The sequence below is a fragment of the Tachypleus tridentatus genome, chromosome 8, assembly GCF_004210375.1.
Source record: "Tachypleus tridentatus isolate NWPU-2018 chromosome 8, ASM421037v1, whole genome shotgun sequence".
Taxonomy (NCBI): Eukaryota; Metazoa; Arthropoda; class Merostomata; order Xiphosura; family Limulidae; genus Tachypleus; species Tachypleus tridentatus.
The window spans coordinates 41,214,485-41,230,873 of record NC_134832.1 but is presented as its reverse complement, the minus strand read 5'-3'; the positions used below and the strand labels follow the sequence as shown (position 1 = coordinate 41,230,873).

Genomic DNA, 16,389 nt, shown 5'->3' with positions numbered 1-16,389 from the left:
ACTTTTTTTTTTTAAAGGTTTCATATATGCATTTGAAAACCAAAAAATCACAAATAACTATACTGATACCATAGAATTCCACTATAATTTATTAAGCATAGTAACCGAGATGTATTTAGGTTTTACGAAATATAAAACTTTGAACAGACTAAAGACACAAACTACCTCATAGAAATCGTGGTTCAAGAGAACAAGGTAGCCTTTTCACAGATTAGCATAGCTGAGAAAACCACTAGGGAAACATTGTAAGCTGTCGATTGGTTATTAACATCATATATCGAAGTAAGTGTGTTTGATTCAATCTGTAAGCCACATCTCAGCAAAATAAAAAGATACCAAGTTCTTATTTTATATCCTAGCTTGTTAATATTGGTAATTTTAGTTCCTAATGTATGAAACTATAGACTTAGTATTTTGACATAACAAACATCTAATTTTAAACAGTATTGCATTCAACAAATATCTATTAAGGTGTGTTTTTAATACATATTTTAAAATTAAGAAATGTAATAATAAATTTTGAATCATAATGTACCAAATGATTCCATACTTAATGATAGAAATTCATAAAATAAGTAGTTCAATAAAATTTTGAATTCAAGTCAACAAACACGATGAAACGGTCTGTGACACATGACCCTTTGCAAAAGGGTTGAAGAAAAATGTGGATTCAAACTCCATTAATTACATATCCTTGTCCATTATCAAAGTAGCAGTTTTAGCACAATGATTGTTTAAGATAGAAGGTTCTCTTCTGTAATAATAATCTTCACTCTGCAAATTATAGTGATGGTCATAAATGCCATGTTGTGTGGCATCTTCCAGTTCCATGTAAAACACTGGCTGCTCACTTTTTCAAATTGGTGTATCTTTTGAAACTACACTGCTCAACAATATCGCTATATAAATATTTAACACACTTCTCTTTGACACACTTCAAGTGTAATAAGCATTTTATAAGCATGTCAATGCAAACTGCTTTAATTTATATGCACTTCTATAACCACTAAATAATTTGGTATTAGACCATATGATCACTAAATACCTTGACTGACTTCAGCTATATAAATTCCATAAATATGCAAGAGTTACTTACCTCTTAAGAAATCTAACTGTGTGTCTAGAATAGCTTGAATATTTGCAACCCATTCATCTCGTTCTTCTTGAGATGTTCCTTGAATAACAAAACATAAACCCTGCTGATTTGGGTCTTTTGACTTTAGAACAAACTTTAGATTATCTTCATCATCAACTTTTTCACCCAGTGACATTTTATTAACCTAAAGAAATGCAAGGAAGAAATCTAATACCAACTGACAATACTACAAGAGAAATACCACAAAACTTTACCACACATTTAATCATATACAAATATTTAACTGCTTTTTTGCAACAAAAAAGAACAAAAACAACTTAGAACTTACTGCAAATGAAGATCTAGACAACAATGCATATGCATTTTTATACTAAAATTTTTAATGTCATTAACTATGTCTCTTATACTTATAATAAATGAGGTTATCACAGAACACATGGATAACATGAAAAACTCAAATCTCTTTGTATAAATTTTAACCATTCTCTGTGTTTAAATTATGTTAAAATTTTATTTTATATCATATTTTATATCAGTTTATGTTCTATTTTATATTATATTGAATATGATCCTCTAATGAGCACCTGGTTGGGATAGAAGTGTAAAATAAAATGTATTGAAAGTAATAAATTTCACCTAAGACTAAAATATACCTGAAGAAGCTTAAAAAATTTCAAAATATAAAAAATAAAATACAAGAGTAAAAAACATGAAGCTGGGTAAAAATTATGCTAAACATAATGTAGGTGAAAAACAAACAAAATCAAATTCCTTTACACGTGATATGCAAGAAACAAGAAATGTACTTCAACAAATACTTACTACACAAACTTGTCCCTCAAATCTGTGTATGTTTAGTTACACAAACTACCTCATAGAAATCTTATGAGAAATTTGGTAAAATACAGTCACATTTCAATTATTATAAATTTATATGTATATGAAGAATTACAATTTACAAGCAAGTTCTTAAACTTATTTTTATTAAAACATAGAACAGTAAATAAAGAAATAAAACTTTCTCTCTTTAGTTATGACCTTTCTAGTTACTGCTGCTTGTCCTAGCTTGTTAAGCCATAAGAAATTTCACAGATGGAGGATGTGAAAGAAAATTTTTTACTTCATCCATACAAAGAATTCCATTATAACTGATGAAGTTTAGTAACTCAGCTGTATAAAATATGAAATCAGACAAAAGATTCAATTTTCCAGCTCCAATTTGTGTCTCAAAAGAAAGAGAGGATGCCAATATATTTGAAAATTAGTGAGAAAATCATTAAAAAATAATTTGAGCTCCTGATTGGTTATTAGCATGTTACATATAGAAGTGTATATAAGACTGTTTCCAAAAATGGAAAGAGGTGAGCAGAGGTCACTGTTTGATTCACTAAATATAGTGATAGCCGAGCAAATAGAAAGGAAAAAAGATTGTTACATTATTGCCTACCTTTTGATATTTGTAACCAGTTCCTAATTTGTACACAATTACAAACTTTGTACTTTGATATCACAAACATCTAATCTGAACCAGTGCTGCATTCAACATACCACATGAGACACAAAAATCAATGTTTAAGTGTGTTTTTTAACACTTACTTTCAAATTAAGAAATTAAATAACATATAATATGAGAATTTGAATTATAATCTACAATTTGATACCAAAGTTACCAGGATAAATTCATAAAATAGAAGTTCAATAAAATTTTGAATGCAAGTCAACAAATTGTGACTTTGACTTGTGGCCCATCTGAGAAGGTTAAGACATATTCTTAAAATTTATTTTCTCTTATGCTATTCAAATACTGTCATGTAATTTTGCAAAAATCTGGTGTTTTCTTATAATGCATCTCAAGTGATCATTCATGCATCTTCCTTAAAAAAGAATGCCAGTAACAAATAGTCAGATTTTAATTCCCTTTCCTTTAAGTTTTGTACAATGTTTTAATCATACAGTTTCATGCTTCTTTCTTCAATATACTAAAATAAAGAAAATAATAACATAATTATATAGTAACTGAAACAGAAAAGATTTTATATTTTTTAAAAGACTTACCTGTAAATGATTTTTGTAGATATAGACAGGATTTGAAAACTGTGATTTCTGACCAACAGATTCACTAAAGATAATAATCTGTTCAAACAAAAAGACCTGACGCTCTTTCATTTTGCCACCAGAAAGTGGTTCTCCTACAAAGAGAGTACCTTGAAGCAACAGCTTTCCCTGAGCAGTAATTTTACCCTGGTAAGAAAAAAATTTACAAACAACCTTTCAACTTTAAAAAGAAAAATGTACACACTGTAATTCCCTGAATTTTAGCTCCCCTCCTGAAAGAATATGAATACAACTGTGTCTTTTAAAAACATTTTAATAATTATATCATTTTGTATATGTGTGTCCTATATACATGTACATATTGTAATCCAAATGAAAATAAGTGCACCTTGTTTAGAAAAAAAGTACCTACATATATGATATAGTTGTTTTGTAATTTCCATATAAAGTCCAGATTTGTTTAGAACATTTATATCACAACAGAAAAATTAATACAGTAGTACTATTAATTATTTTAAATAAAAATAGAAGTTTGGTGTGATACAAGATGCTTTATTAAATGCTATTTATATTTTTTCACAAAAAAGCATCGCAGTATTTCTAATTTATCCTATAAATTTAAACACATACTTGCCTGATTCAGAAACTACTATGACAACACCAATAACAACAACAAAAACTCACATCAAAACCTTGCAAGCGTCCCACATTCATCATATCATTAGCAGCTTTAGGTACCACATGCATAATATGGACAGCCTTCCTTAAGTCTTCTCCTTCTTTTATAAGTCCCACCTTTTCTGTGTATTTGAGTATATCCTGAAATTCAAACATACTTTCTAAAGGTAAATATCATGATATCTTTAATAACAAGTGCAAATATATTCATAGCCCCACTAAAAATAGACTGTTGCTCTAATGCTTTAGTCATTTGATACCAATTAAATGTTGCATCATTCTAAATACAATGTATACGTACTTTCAACTTGTTTATCTTTTAGATTAATGATAGTGTAATGTAATCAACTTTGTAAGTTTATGCTTCAGGTTAACTGTACAACTATATTTTCCCACCTTCAGTAGCAGCTGATACTTCATCACTCGCTGAATAGGTTTAATTAGTAAGTCAGGCAGCTGAAGTTTATGACCAAGCTTCTGTTTCACCTCCTGAAAGAGGTTCTCTTGTTGGATAAACAACAACTCAAGAAATTGAATAATATTATACAGCTACAGTCTTGATGAAAGCCTAAATTAACTAACCAGAGTATTTATATAACACAATATACAAAATCATCTATCGAAATGGTGACATATGCACTTACCACCTAGTAATGGAGAAAACAACATAAAGTAGAACTGTGAGTGAAAGCACAGCATATTACAGTTTTAGTGACATTACAACACATAAAACTCTTACTATAAAGATTTTATTACATACAAACTTTGTGTATAATGTTTGACAGAAGTTGAAAATTCATTAAAGAAAAAAAAATCTTAATCTTTTGTCCAATGTTTAACATACTACTAACAGCTTCACTAAAGATATATAAAAATTAATTTATATTCTACCTCTTAGTCTAATAAAAGCTAAATATTTTTAAGAGAATAGACATATATAAAAGCACATAATGATTTCTTCCACTAATATTACAAAAAGTATTCTACTGAGAAAGCTAAAGATAGTACAGCTGCACATCTTTTCATCTTTTATTCCCTTTACACTGACAATCACTCCTGGGTGATAACTACACAAACAACTTTTGATAATATACTTGAACATAAGGTTAAACATAGTCACTCCTATGATTTCCCCTAGGTGTGGATTCCTGTACATGATGAGGGGACATCCCAGGGAAGGTTCTCTTCTTTCAGTTTACTTCCTCTAGCATCTAAACATTCACCCATGTGTTTGCCATGTGCAGTAACATGTGAAGGGGAGGAGAGGATCCTGGTGGCTGAGGGGTCCAACCCTAACACATCACTTTAGCCTTGAATTACTGCAGACAGGTGGCTTTAGGGTGGCCCCCCTTGGGTCAACCAAGTACCAGCATGGGATGTTCTCAACAGGTGTAGTGGACATTGTATCTGATGTTGGTGTTTGGGTATAGTACTCACAAAACCCTGGCATTACTGCAGTGTCCTAGTTTAGCATTGTAATGCATCCCTTTATAGGGCTCCATGGTGGGTGAGGTCAGTGGGCACCGAAATATTTTTTTTCTTATGGATCCTCCAAATAAAAACTTAAATAGTATGGTCAACAAACAGTCCCTAGGTAAACGACCACGTCTTGAAGATTCTGAGCAGCAAGTCCCTCTAATCCCTTCTGAATGAAAAAGGGAAACGTTTGCCCAAAAGGTTTGTCCAAAAGAGAATGTAGTATAAGAAAATGTGGTACAGGTGTTTCAGGTTTTGGAGATTGCTTCTCAGAATCCTCAAGACGTGGTCGTTAACCTAGGGACTGTTTTTTGACCATAGTATTTAAGTTTTTATTTGGAGGATCCATAAGAAAAAAATATTTCAGTGCCCACTGACCTCACCCACCAGTCAGAAAAGAAACTTTGCTCTGGTGACATATAGGTGGAAACATCCACATCCCAACACAGTGAACTCCTCTTGCATTCAAAGGCAGTTTGGGATATACCTATTGAAGTTATCCATCATGCTATTTTGAATTCATTATGAGGAGTTATTGTTGAGAGGGATTTGAAGAACATCCCAGAGTCAGAGATTCTCGCTGGTTTCTCCACCCAAGGAGTTTCTGCAGTGAGGTGCATCTTTACTCGCAAAGATGAAATTATGATGCCGACCAATGTCCTCATTCTGACATTTACATCATCAAGTCCAACTGCCACCATCAAGGTAGGTTATTTTGACTGCCAGACCCAGTTCATCATCAGGGACTTCGATTCTGCACCAGGGCTTTCCACATGTCTGAAGTTCAGAATTTATACACAGAGTCTCTCGAACCTCCTTTGCATATCTACCGTTTGCAACTATAATTACTGTATGCTTCAAAACTTGGTTCCTTATCAAAGCATCCCACCTGGGGTTCTGCTTTCATTCCTTAGTGGGCCATGTTTTTTCAGAACAGACGATCTGCCTTTGCTCCTTTTGGCCTTCATATCCAGGAGCAGTTGGATGAACTGGGTCTGTCCTTAATATGTATGTAAAAATGGCTGGTTTGGATTGAAAAAAGTTTTATGTAGAGGAGTGAACAGCGTTTTGACCTTCTTTGGTCATCATTAAGAGTCGTAACAACAGCAAGACAGTAAAATGTGGCTTATTGTGACCTGAGTGTTACCCAGACAACAGGTTCACCTGATGATGACTGAAGAAGGTCAAAATGGTGTTTGCTCTTCTACGTAAAAATTTTCTCAACCCAAACCAGCTGTTTTTACATATATATTTTTCTCTACAAGTGGGTTTTCTCATCATCACTGATTATTGGGTCTGTCCTTGGATAACACTGCTGTATCCACTGGTCAGTCCATCCCACCATGGCTTATTATAGTCCCCAAATGTGACAGATCTTAAGTCATCTGAGAAAAGTTGACAGTTCACTGCTGAACTGTATGCCATTTCTCTTGCTGATACTTCACTTAAATTGCACTATTTGTACTGACTCACTTAGTTCTCTACTGGCCCTGGAATTGCTTCATGTTAGTTCTTGTCAATATTCAAAACCGACTAGCCCATTTCTCTTTAACATCTACTTCTATCCAGTTTTTCTGGATACCAGGCCACGTTTGTATTATCAGGAACGAGTTCGCCAACACTGCAGCTAAATCTGTCTGATCTGGCATTATCACTGCTGTATCTGTTCTATACATAGACTATGGTCCTGTACTCAAGGCTCAGCTCAGTGCCAGTTGGAAGACGACTTGGAGTGAGCAATGTGAAAACAAGCTTTTCCAACTAAAACCCTCTACTGGACTTTCACTGTCTTGCTACTGTAAGAGGAACTTGTTCTAACTAGACTACACACTGGTCACAGTTTTTTAACTCTCATTGAGAGTCGTAACGATGGCACCATTTTAAACATGTTTTGTCCTGAGGTTTATCCGTAATGTTAGACGGTGTTATTGGTGATGGTGACACCGACCACCTTAGAAATGTTTTTAGTTTTTGAAATGCCATTAATCTTTTTAATGGTATATACATTTTTTAATTTATACATTAAACCATTTTTAATGTGATTCCCTTTTAAGAATCAAAGTACATCTTGTTCAATTCGAAATTAGAAAATGGCCTGAACGTCAAATAACTCGAAACCAGGACTGGAAGGCCAATTTCAGGTGACTTAAGGTGGTTTTTAAACTTATCTGTTAGTCTTTCTGGTGAGTTATGATAATTACAATTATGCTACAGAAAGTTCTTTACAACTTGTATTACTGTAGCTTTTCTCTTACTGCTGTAGACTAGATGTAAAAATTGGATTTAATGATATTTATGTTTTTAATTCAAATATCCAACTTTGCCTTGTTTTATCTTAATTTTCTTTTGTGAATTTTAGTAATTTTACTTTAATTTTAACTTTTTACTGGATGTTTAGTGCAGATAGCTTAGCTGTTTTGCACCATAAAACACCAATCCAACCAACCATCCTAGGATTTTATCAGATGTTGAAATCATTAACAAAGATAATAAACAAAAAAAAATTAAAGCTCTGTATATCAAAAATAAAAAATTAACATTAATAAATATGCTTAGATTTATAATATTTATTCTAATTGTTGTTTTTCTTATCTCTTTCAACACAGTCAGTCTGTATCAATGACCAGATGACCTCTTTGCAGGTCTTTGCAGATCTCAAACTTCTAACTTTCAATATATTGTGTATATTTTCACAAAACTTGGAAATGTTTCACTACATGTTATAAGTCTTTAACTGAACAAAAATTACATTTTTTTAGTGAAGTACTTATAATAAAATAAAATAAAGATTTGTCCATAAATATATTGAGTATTTGTTTTGAATAGTCAATGTGCAAAGTAATTTTCATGTTAAAATTAAAAATACTTTTCATTATCTCAAAAGTTTTAAACTTCCTTTGTGTAATCCCTAAGACCTCCTAAATACACTTCATATGTTTCTGTTTCAGTAAAACATGATGATTTGTTTTTCTCTTACCTAACTCAAAAATAAATTCTCTGACTGACCTCGTAACCACAAAAAAATCTAAACTGCCCCTTTTTTCTTTCACTAATGACTTCATATTATAATATTAAACCACATTCATTGATCCTAATTATCTCAACCTTACCAACCTTGTAACCACAAAAATAAAAGATATAAATCTAAATTACCCTTTTTCTTTTTTCATTAATGATTTCACATTGTAATATTAAACCACATTAATTTATCCAAATTATCTCTAAGTTCTTAACAGCATACATCTATTTATAGTTAAATTTTGTTTTCTTGCCCTTTGAGCTGTGACTAATTACTGTCCATGCACTTTTAAGTTGTAAATCACTCACAGAACATGCAGCTCACATTACTCTATTGAATTACGATACCCACAAGCTACTACAACTAGTACAAGTAGCTCATGTGTGTGCCTCATGAAACATTTTTGTTATTATTTATTTTACTTTATATGTAATTATAAAAACAACTAAAACTATGAAAATCAAGATGTTTTAAAGTAGTTGAGATTAGATAAAGGATACACATAAAAAACAAGAAATACAATACTTGTCAAATCTTTTTTCACACTCTCAGTTGTCAAAGAGAGTTCCCCCTAATTATTTTATACTACTCACAGTATTTCAATTAATAATTTTTATTTAATTAAATAATGTTTTATATGATAGAGACTTGTACAGATAGTAGACAAATTCCCTTACTTGGCTTTCTAACTCTGCAACCATTCAAAACTTAACATTATAAAATACGTCATTTGATAGATGAAGACCTTAAGTTTTTATTGGTTGTAGGTAATATATAATTAAATATAAGAATGAACTATTAATGAATTACAAAAGAGAGAATGGAACAGTTGGGTGTGTCAGAAGGAGTCTGATTTTCTATCTGATGGCTTTGTAACCAAAGTTGAAGACTATAATAAATGTGGTTTATCTGAGCAATGATGATTTTATTTAGAATAATTTACATTTAATATCGTGCTTTTTCAAGGAGTGGTGGTTAAAATAGGGATGATGGTATGCTAGGAGAAAATGTTTCATGTGTGCCATACTAGGTGAAATTCATGACATTTTAACATATTGCTTTGTAGAATTAAGAACTTAAAACTTTTATGGATAAAAAGCAAAGATTTTATGCTATTCTAATAGATTATAACAAACAAAAAGTAGTTCAATAAAATTTTGAATATAAGACACTAAAACTTTGTATCATGCTCAATAAAAAGTACAAAGGTGGATAGGGCTATTTAGCAATTGTTGATTTCTATTACATTGTTTAATTATGTAATATCATTCTGATTTGTACAACACAAGCCTGAACTGTTGTTAATTCAATTCAAAGTTTGCCATATGATGATGCCAGGTAAACCCACTGAAAGGCTATGTTTAAAAAATAAGATTTTTAAAAATGTTGTTTGTTTAACTGAAATTAAACACAAAAAAAATTTGTTAGAAAAGTCTTCTTACATATTAAATAAATAAATATTGAAAAAAATTCCACTTTTGACAAATTATTTACCTCAAAATAGGTATCAACAAACTCTGAAACAATGTACTCTGATTTTGGTTTATTCTGACAGTACACAACATACATGTGTAGCCTCCTTTCATAACGACGAAATAGTGGACCTAGTCTCCCTGGTTCAGCTGCACATTTCTGCAACTCCCCAAAGAAAGTACTACAAAGTAAAGCAATAAAACTCAGAAGAAAATGAATTTACTAAATAATTAAGCAGTTTATTACTGATACTGACCTTTTTACTTATAATAATCTCAAAAGTTGGAGAAAATAAATATTTAAATAAATTAAAAGTTGATAATAAATATCACTATAAAAAAATAACCTTAATACCATGTACTAAGTACCTCAATAGTTAAATATTATCATATACTTAGCTAAACTTTAATTAGTAACTTACTCTCTGTGCCACTCATACAGAGCTTCAATATTTCCAAAAACTATCTTATCCTTCCCATTCTTCAAATCTTCTGGTACAGGTATTTCCCCAGACTTCATTATTGCTATATAACCCTTTCCAAAGAAAAATTTAATATACAAGTAAAACATATGTCTTAAAACTAGATTAATGAGATTTCATATTTAAAATAAAACTGTAATACAAAAATGAACATACGAAGTGAATAAAAACATCTTGAAACTGCAACAATGATGTGTTCTCTTGATAAAAAAAAAACAGTCTGAGCAATCACATGTAAAACATTATTTGAAGACTTACATTATTATTATAACATTATTAAACTTAAAACTATATTTACTGAAAAACAAATTTATTACACAATATAGCAAACCTTCCTTAAGTTTTTCTTAAGTATCCTTATGAAAACAAGAGGCCATATTTATCATAAACAAACAAGACAAACCTACAGACTAAGTTATTAAAGTAAAGATAACAAGACAGTAAATAATAAATAAATAATTAATTTGTAGAACAAATCAATACTAAAATAGATAAACCAGAAGGTTCTTAGACTACAATACTTGTGCTTTGTTGGAAAGCAAACAAAAACTAAAATGATTATGCTTTTAACAAATACTTCATTAATGGATTTTACTTTCTAATGCCAAAACAATTTTAAATCCTAGGTAAGCAGTTTTCTTACAAATTAAGATCAGAGGTTTTCAAGGTACAAAATATCTTATACTTAGTTATGGCATAATTACATTTGAAATGAAGAAAACCACAATTATTAAAATATTATTATTTCAACAAATTGATACACAATTTTTAATTTTAATATTAAATAATATTCTATAAATAGAAATAATGTTTATAAATGCTTTGAAAAGTATTTCTTCATGGACCCCTCCTAATAACAAAAGCAATAAGAACAATTATGTTGTTTTAAATGTTGTAAATAACAGCTATATATCTAGAAAGTAGAGCAAGGTGTCATATTAATACAGATAAAGCAGCCCAAACAGAAGTTCTTAGTATTTGTATAACTGAAAAAGGACTCCCTAGGGAAGGGATATCATTCACATCCCCTGACTTTTACATTCGTGCACTAGAAATGCTTAAACAAATTGCATGAAACTTATGGCAAACTCCCCATACAGTATCCAGTTTCAGTTTAAAAAATTTGATTTCATTTGATTAAAATTTCTAAAAGTTAGATAAAAAAGTTTCTTATAATTTAGAATTTTATATTGTTTATTATACCTGATATAAAAGTTCCATATTATATACCCAATTAACTAAAATTAAAACTTTATATTTTATCTGTTATTTTCACCATCAAATCTCTTTACTGGTTTGGAAGATTTGACCAATCTCGTAACCACTGTAAGAAAATTAGGAAATAAATACAAATTATGCTTTTTTTGTTCTAAAATGAAAACAAATTATAACTTGTAAACACATATGTTTAATCAAAATAGCTTAAATGTCATAACATTATACATTTTTATATATTTATAAGACAGACCTTTTAGCCCTTCCTAGCTAACTTTATAAAGTGGCAATGACAAAGTGCACGTTACCATATTCAATAATATAAAACGGACTTTTACAAAGTGACCTGTCTCGACTGTGTTTTCAAGGACTAATATTTTGTAAAATACAGTCACATTTTAATTATAATGCATTACTTATGTAGATACAGTATTACTAGTTACAAATAAGTTCTTAAACTTAATTTTCTTAAAACATAGAACAGTAAATAAAGAATAGCAAACAATAATATCTACTAGTTACAACCTTTGCAATTGTTTGCTGTTTACCATGAGTTACCAAGCTTTATAAAATTTTGCACATGGAAAATGTGAAACAAAATAACATTTGAAATAACAAAAAATCATAAATTACTGATACCATAGAAATTATCTACAATTTATGAAGCTTAGTAACTAAGCTGTACTTGGGTCCAAATAAAATATGAAATTTTGAGCTAACTAAAGCTTTATTTAACTTACCAGTTAGAAGGCTTGTACTGAAAGAATGAATTGACTTCATAATACTTAAAAAAGGCTGAGAAAACTACTAGTGGAACATTCACTTGGTTATCCACATCTCTTAGACAGAAGTAATTGTGTATGAAGAAGTTTCCAAAATGGAAAGAGGTGAGTGGGACAACTGTTTGATTCAATAAATGAGTAATATCTCAGCAAATAAAAAAGACAGGAGGTTCTTATTTTATATTCTAGATTGTCACTATCAGTAATTTGTGTTCCTAATTTGTAAGAACCTATAGAATTTGTATTTGGACATCATTAATATCTAATTTTAACCAGTGACACACCAGAAATAAATGTTTAGATGCATTTCTTTAATACTTACTTTTAAATTTAAAAATTCAATAATGTACAATACTAAAATGAAGTATAATCTATAATTTGACACTAAACTTATACAAATTCATAAAATTGTAGTTGAATAAAATTTTAAATGCAAGTTGCTACATATTATAATTTATCTTGAACAAGCCTCCAATTAACTGTGTTACATATTATGATTTTGAATAGCCTGAAACTGAGTTAAATTTGAATTTAGAAGTGTTGAAATGTATCAAATTTATGATATTTGCCAACAAGACTGATACACACAGTTTCCTTTCTTAATACAAATACATTTTAATATACAATGCTACAATTTATAATAATGGTTACTATAAATAATGATTTATATACAAAAGTTTTTTAAACTTAATAAACACTATCTGTCTGGAACTGAATATTTTTTTCCTATGGTTCACAATGAGAGAATTAATTCTGAATCAACATAGGCACAATTCACTTAATGAGGAGCTAGCTACCACTTGCTGATCACAACACAATAAAATTACAGATTACTGATCATACAATACTATACCTTTTATTAATAAAACAGAACCTACCTCCACAATGCTTCCTAAATCTTTTACATAATCTTCCTCTGTATCAATAAGTTCTTCAATCACATACCTGTACAGCAAAAAATTATTAAAATGAAAAAAATTTTCAGAATATATTTTGCATGACAAAGGGAATTTTTCTCAAAATTTCTTTTTAGAGACAAAAGGTCAAATAAAGTATTGTGTCAAAATTAACTCCAAATCCATAACTTAATCATGCCCAGAAGAAAGACAAATCTAAAGTACGTAACATGAAGAAAATTTTTTAATTTACTAAAATTAATGCAAAAAAGACAGCTGTAGATAAGAATTTCCATTCAATAAAAGAGAATTATTTAATATTTTTTGTTCTTCATTTGCCAATTATTATTATTTTTTAGATGGTTTAAAATGTACAACATTAATGTAGAACCATGGAAATATCCAAGGTTGATTATACTCTGTTACTTGCAATATCAGACTAAAAAGATGTTTCAAATGAGCTAGTTTCATCAAAAGAAAACTAGAAGTGAAAAAAACATTTCTTTTAACTGATGTTTTCTCGGATCCTTAAAATTGTGATTCAAATGATAACACAGCTCATTTATTGTTCCCTTTGTTAAAACAGTTTGTAAAGATCTTCTTGTGTTACTGCTCTTATTCAAATATTTCTCCATTAAGTTTGTAATAAAATATCTAAGTTATTGGCCTAACTTACACCAACAAACTCAATTACAGTTTTTGTGCTAGTTCTAAAATCTCTAGAACCAAGTATAACAAACAAAACAATTAACAGTACAAAAATAACACTACAAGATCTACTGATGTAATAAATTTTAGATTATTTGGGATTTTGGTCTGATTATGTAGCAAATTCAGAATTAACAAAATAGGATTAAAAATACTATAACAGCAAGTCACTTTATATTTATTTTAAATGATATATTAATCCAAAGAAATAGTATAAAGTATTAAGCTGTACAAGATTTAATAATATTTTATGGATGCAGTGTTGTTGTTAGTTTTCTTTTTAAAAAACCTACAAAATGAAACACATTTTGAATTGTTAAATATTGGTTACACCATCCAAAAAAAAGAAAATATGGAAATACTGGATAATTTCTTAAAAAAACAAATTGACTAGTTCCCATGAAATCTGTATAAAATAGCTGTCTTATATTTTACATAGTCGATAAAAATGAGGCAGATGTGCTATAACAGAAAGATACCATAAACTAAGAAAGTATCTGTGCCAAGGTATACAGAAAGGTATCAAAAATAAATAATGTATTCCTGCTATAACATACAAAAAGGTAAACAGGTGTAAGCAAATTATTGTACTGAAGAAACACAGAAAGTTAAGATAAATTAAAAACTTTCTCCACTAATGAGATGTCAGAAATATAGGAATTATGATGCATTATACCAGCAAATGCAGAAATGTAGAAATTTTCCTTGTTCTAAAGATTCCTACAGCCGCAAAATATGAGCAGTGTAACTACACAGAAAATCATATGTGTAGGAAATATCCATTTTTTAATTTACGTAGAGGTTAAAAAATGTTTTTTGCAGATGTATAAAATCATATACTAACTTGTTAAACATGGAAATGCATACTTTATCAGCAGTAATGCAAACTAAAATGATGCTTATTTATTTCTAATATATCAAATAAAGTCCAGTATAAAAAACATCAGAATCTCTAAAAATTAATACTTAATAAAATACATACTTTCTTTTCTGTAAGGCCTTTTCTTTATCACCACATTCAGAGGTTAGGGATCCACTAAAAACTGGACGTGGTGATTCTGGCTCCTCTTGACTAGGCAATGAAAGACTTCTCAGCTCTGGTTTGCTTTCAAGTAGTGGGGGCGGAAAAGATGTTACATCTGATGTTTTAGCCTGTGCAATCTCTGATGAATCTGTGTTGTATTCAAAGTGATGTTCCTGTTATCAGAAGAAAATACCTTGGAATATTATATTGGTTTATTAAAGCTATATCACATTTCAAATATTTTATTTTTAATAAATAAACCAATTTATATTTTCAATTCTTTCTTCAACTATTTATTTTATTTCCAATGTTATAAAATTCACTATTCAACCATTTGTAGTTTTAGTTTATAACTAAACTCAGCCTAATCCTTTTTTTCTTTTCTATCTACTCTAATAGTTGTTTGTAAAATTTTCTTGGATGTATAATTTATTTCTGAGGTCATAAAACTTCTTGCCACAGAAATTTTTTATTCCGTTGACATGAGACACAATTTATTATTTGTTTTTTCATATACTGAAACTCATTGCTATCATTATGTTCTTACTTGTGATGTTATAAAACTCACACTTACCATTTTATTTTCTTAATGATATATAACTTACACTTACCATTCTTTCTTTCACGATCTGTTCTATTTCAGATGCCAAGTCTGCTGAATTTGTACCTTCTGTTGTCTGGAAAGAATGAATTAAAGGCTAAGCAAAAAAGAAAAAAACATTTTGCAACATGCAATCTTTAGAGACACTGTTACATTAATAACAAGTGGAGGTTTACAGAACAGTGCCTCAGCATCTATATTATAACTAATCCTAGTAGTGATCTGAAAGAACTTTCTGAGATTAATGCATCACTTTGATTCTCTAAAAAACTAAATGGACCTCTTAAGTAATATTTGATTCTTAGGTTTCATAACAAGACATTTTTGTTTTATTATTATGCAGCAATCTGGTGAAAATCTGAAAATACTTCATATGTACAATTATGAATATAATTGTGGAAACACACAAAAAGTAACAAACAAGCTGTGTCTTAGGGAATGGTTAATGCATCACAATCTGCATGTATGTTCTAGCCAAAGTGACACAAAAATTTGTAGATCACAGTCTATATATATACACTTATTTCAATATATTACAAGTGAATAACCAACTTACAGCTTAGAAAATCCACAGAGTGGTTTTCTCAGCCATTTTAATCTTTGAAATAGCTGCCACATTCTCTCAATACAAGATTTCAGTGAGTTGTGTCTTTAGTCTGCTCACAGTTTCATAATTCTTTAATTCTATATACATCTTAGTTTCTAAGTTTAACAAATTACAGTGGAATTCTTTGGTATCATTGTTTGCTTGATATCCTCCATGTGCAAAATTTTAAAAGGCTTAGCAACGTATGTCCAGCAGCAATCAAGTTCAAAAGTCGTAACTAGAAAAAATAATTTTCTTTACTTTGTTATTTATTGCTCTATATTTTAAGAATAAGTTTA

General features: G+C 29.7%; 1 pseudogene across 1 annotated transcript in view; it reads right to left on the bottom strand.

Moving 5' to 3' along the window:
• LOC143223889 (kalirin-like) overlaps positions 1-16,389 on the bottom strand; it is a 155,905-nt pseudogene that overhangs the window by 55,513 nt on the left and 84,003 nt on the right. The window contains exons 20-28 of the transcript XR_013013177.1: positions 15,515-15,580; positions 14,862-15,076; positions 13,154-13,220; positions 10,219-10,331; positions 9,819-9,978; positions 4,226-4,318; positions 3,836-3,970; positions 3,152-3,337; positions 1,097-1,280 (exon numbers count right to left, since the gene is read on the bottom strand). The product of XR_013013177.1 is annotated as a kalirin-like (transcript). The remainder of the gene's footprint in view (positions 1-1,096; positions 1,281-3,151; positions 3,338-3,835; positions 3,971-4,225; positions 4,319-9,818; positions 9,979-10,218; positions 10,332-13,153; positions 13,221-14,861; positions 15,077-15,514; positions 15,581-16,389) is intronic.